At 26.1% G+C, this 5,000-nt stretch overlaps 1 long non-coding RNA gene across 6 annotated transcripts in view; it reads right to left on the bottom strand.

Moving 5' to 3' along the window:
* Nucleotides 1-5,000, bottom strand: part of LOC136082049 (uncharacterized) — a 26,448-nt gene that overhangs the window by 603 nt on the left and 20,845 nt on the right. The gene's annotated exons all lie outside the window — the stretch shown is intronic.

Here is a 5,000-nt window from a genome sequence, read left to right as displayed (position 1 = left end):
ATATATATAAATTATATATATATAAAAATTATATATATATAAATTATATATATATATATAAATTATATATATATATATATATATATATATATATATATATATACAACCCTTAGATGTTGTCCGAAAGTTTTTTCGATATTTTGTTGACAAAAAGTAAAAATTAAAATGCAAGACCGGAATTTTTTTTTTTTTTAATAATGATAGACTGCCTGCCCCAACCAAACCCTTAGTCGATGTAGCAGCACTCCCTTGCGGGTCAGGCTATTTGTCAGTCGATATAGCAGCACTCCCTTGCGAGTCAGGCTATTTGTCAGTCGATGTAGCAGCACTCCCTTGCGAGTCAGGCTATTTGTCAGTCGATGTAGCAGCACTCCCTTGCGAGTCAGGCTATAAGATAGTCGATGTAGCAACACTCCGCGCATGATTTACAGTAAAAAAAATAAAAATAAAAACATTTTATTAAAAAAAATAAAAATAAAAACATTTTATTAAAAAAAATAAAAAAAAAACATTGTTTATATTGTTAAAAACATTCACAATGTTTTTAAAACATTCTGGTCAATTAAATTTGCGTTTTTGTGGTTTTTTTAAAAAACGATTAATTTGTAATTAAATTAATGGTTTTTACTTTCGTCCAACACGGAAATGTTGGACGAAAGTTAAAAGTAATTAAAAGTGACGTATATGTTGGCGTAAGAATCACTTTTTTCCTTCCGCTCTTCCCAAAGCCAACAAACTATAGATCTATATATATATATATATATATATATATATATATATATATATATATATATATATATATATATATATATATATATAAATACACACTGTGTCACAAAAGTTATCCGTACACTTTAAAAAAATTACAAACTCTTAATTTAGAATAAAAGAAATGCAAGGAACAAGTTAAAAACTGAATAAAAACTATTTGATTTATAATTATATAAACAAAAATTGAAAAAACAGAACTAGAAAAAAATTTTATTTTAATATCTTGATGAAAAAGCATGAAAAGTAACAAAAAGAAGGTGACAAAAGTTATCGTACGCTTTCAAAATAGTACACTTTGATAAATATTATGGGAACTAAACTTATATTTTAGTATCGTGTATTTTATCCTTTAGCTTTTAAAACAGCAGCAAGACGTCTTGGCATCGATTCAATGAGTTTTTTTGTAATAGACGGATCGATTGATTTCCACGTCTTTACAATTTGGACTTTTAATTGTTCAATGGTGTTTACACCTGTTCTATCTATTTGTCTATCGATTTCATCCCATAAATGTTCTATTACATTCAAATCAGGGCTTTGAGGTGGATGATTTTGTATGTCCCAACCTTTTTTTTTCATAAATTCCGTCACATCTTTGGCCTTATGTTTGGGATCGTTATCTTGAAGAAAAACGAAGTCATCACCAATACCAAGATTACGTGCTGATTGTTCAACATTTTCTTTAATAATACATTTATAGTAATGTTTATCCATATTTCCTTCAATAAATACTAACTTTCCAACACCTGCTGCCGACATACATCCCCAAACCATAACTGATCCATTTCCGTGTTTAAATGTTCAGACTGTCGTTCCATTTTCTAAGCAATTTTTTGATGAACGCCATACACGAATTCTACCATCAGATCTTTTTACATTAAATTTAGACTCATCTGTCCATAAGACTTTATTCCAGAATGAGTCTGGCATATCAATGTACGTTTTAGCATAGTTTAATCGAAGCTTACAATTTTTATCACTAATACAAGGAACCTTTCTTGGAACGCGACACACTATTCCTTGTCTTTTAAGACTTCGAATGACTGTTTTTGGACTAATTTTAACCCCCAAATCGTTTCCTATTTTGCAAGCTAAAGTTTTGGCACTTACAAAACGATTTTTCTTGATTGTGGAAGCTAAGCTTCGTTCAGCACGCTTATTCAGTTTTTTTGGACGACCACTTCGGGGCAAATCAGCTAATTTTCCTGTTTTTTTGAACTTGTTAATAATTGAAGAAACTGTGGATTTTTTAGAATCAACAATTTTTGCAATACAATTTAACGATTTTCCTTCATTCCAATGCTTAGTTATTAGCTTACGAATTTCTACCGTGGTCTTAACCCATTTCGAGCTCATTTTACTTTTTTTTAACCAAAAAATTTCATTTAAAACAATTGAAAATAATCTTAAAGTGTTTATAGTTTACTTTATTTTCAAAAATGTATGAAAAATGGTGGACATAACGGTTTGGAGTTAAATAAATATTAGTATACGCCAAGTGTACGATAACTTTTGTCATCATCTTTAATGTACTTTTTTCAAATTTTGAGCCTAATTTTAATGTTATTTTAATATAAATTCCAAAAAATTCAGAAATTACCAAAATAAATACTATTAAAAAAAAAATTATAATAATTTTCATTAAATATAGCAGAAAAATTGTGTCTATATTGAATATTATTATTTTTTTCTTAGCGTACGATAACTTTTGTCACACAGTGAATATATATATATATATATATATATATATATATATATAAATTTGCTAATTCGAAGTAATTTTCATTTCCTGTGAATTTTCTATAACAAACTCATGCAAATGCTGTTATGCAGAAATGCAGTTATTTGAACCTGCAGTTGTTGGAAACAATTTTGCTCCCCTTGAAGATAAAAAAACACATTAAAGGAACAAAAAAAAAAAAAAAAAAAAAGGACTATATTTTCAACGAATTGTAAAATATTTATTATTTTACAAGGATAAAACTGAAGTAGCACCAAATTCCAAGGGTCTTTTCTATTAAACATTCTACTTTATTAAAATTTGAAAGGAACTTAAAGTAGGTCATTTTAAAGAGCATATTCAGTTATTCGAGTTTTGGGTTATTCGAAATAAATTCTTATACCCCTTGGAGGTTCGAATAACCGGGAGTTTACTGTGTTATTATATATATATATATATATATATATATATATATATATATATATATATATATATATATATATATATATATATATATATATATATATATATATATATACATACAGTCACAGGCAAAATTAAGTAGCATTAATGATAAAATCGAAACTCAAACAATAAAACAAAATTATTTACGTTAGAATCTATATAACTGCAAAAGTTTTATGTTTTTTTTCAAATTTGATTCCAGAGAGAAAAAAAAACATTTATAACTCTTTTCAACTCAATGCAAAAGTAACTCTATTAAATGAACTTTGCTAACTTACAGTTTTTCTGTCTAAAATAAATGTGACAAAAGTAAGAAACATCTACATTTTTATTAAGAAAAATAAGGCTTTGTCAATAACTATTTACTTAAAAGTATTAACATCAAAAATATTTTGTTAAAGTTATTAACAATAAGCATTTTAAACTATATTTTTTGGAATTTATTTTTAGAAAAAGTTAAAATAATAATAAAGGTTAATCATCAAAATTATTCATTGGACATCAGATCTCGGGTCACTTGTGATCGAAAAAAGGGCCTAACCTACAAGCAATGTGATGAAAAATATCAAATATCAGTAAGTGGTGTTATGAAGATGTGTATAAAATATGAAGCAACTGGTTCTGCCAAAAATTGAAAAAGACATGGTCGCCCCATTAAGACTTCAACAAGAACCAATATCTTAATTGCACTGATAGAATAAAAAAAAATTAACAATAACCTCAAAACAGATTGTTGAAAATCCTTATTTAAATGTTTCATGTCAAACTGTACAGAAAAAACTTAATTAAAGTGGTTTAAAAAATTAGGTGGTTTAAATAAACCTTCTTCAGAAAAGTATAAACAAAAAAAAATTTTAGCATTTGCAAAACTGCATATTAACAAGTGTGAGGCATTTTGGAACTTAGTGTCATGGTCTGATAAGAATAAATGTCAAATACTTGGCTTAAAAAATGACAAAGAGTTTGGCGCAGACCTTGCGATGCACTCTTAGATAGAAATCTTACAAAAACAGTCTAGCCTGGAGGTGGCTCGCCTATGGCTAGGGGATGTTTTGATTCAAATAGTGTGGGACGACTGGTGAATGTTGAATGCATAATGACAGGGAAGTTGTATGTTGATTGGCTTTCAAAAAATTTATGTCAATCCGTTTAAGAATTGATCGCAAATTTTTTTTTCACCATGACAACGACCCTAAACACACATGCAAAGCAGCACAACAGTTCCTAAAAAAAAAATTAGAGCTAACATCCTTAAATGGCCGCCACAAAGTCCAGACCTTAACCTTGTTGAAAATATATATGGGCAATTTTGAAATCTAAAATAATTGTAAGATAGCTCATTTCATTTAAGTTACTTTTACAATGATTTAAAAAAAATTATAAATATTTTTTTTCTTGTTTACAATAAAATTTTAAAAAACATAAAATTTTTGCAGTTATGTAGATTCCAACGTAAATAATTTTGTTTTTATTGTTAGAGTTCTGAATTTATCAACAATGTTAATGCTGTATATATATATAGATATATACATAGATATATGTATAAATATAAACATATATATATATATATATATATATATATATATATATATATATATATATATATATATATATATATATATATATATATATTTATATTTATATATCTATGTATACATATATATACATATCTATATATATACATATATATATCTATATATATATACATATATATATCTATATATATATATATATATATATATATATATATATATATATATATATATATATATATATATATATATATATATATATATATATATATATATATATATATACAGCGCCGTACTATCGCAAGTGCAACAAGTGCAATCGCCCTGAGCCCCCTATTAAATAAATTAGAAAAACTTCTCCAATACCATAAATTACTACGAATTAAAAAGAAAAAAAATTTTTTTTAGTTTCTGCACAGGGCCCCCAAAAGTTACAGCACGGCGCTGTATATATATATGTATTTACATATATATATATATATATATATATTTATATATATATATATATATAT

This window comes from Hydra vulgaris, chromosome 06 (genome assembly GCF_038396675.1).
Source record: "Hydra vulgaris chromosome 06, alternate assembly HydraT2T_AEP".
In the NCBI taxonomy this organism is placed as follows: Eukaryota; Metazoa; Cnidaria; class Hydrozoa; order Anthoathecata; family Hydridae; genus Hydra; species Hydra vulgaris.
This window is presented reverse-complemented; position numbering and strand designations above follow the sequence as displayed.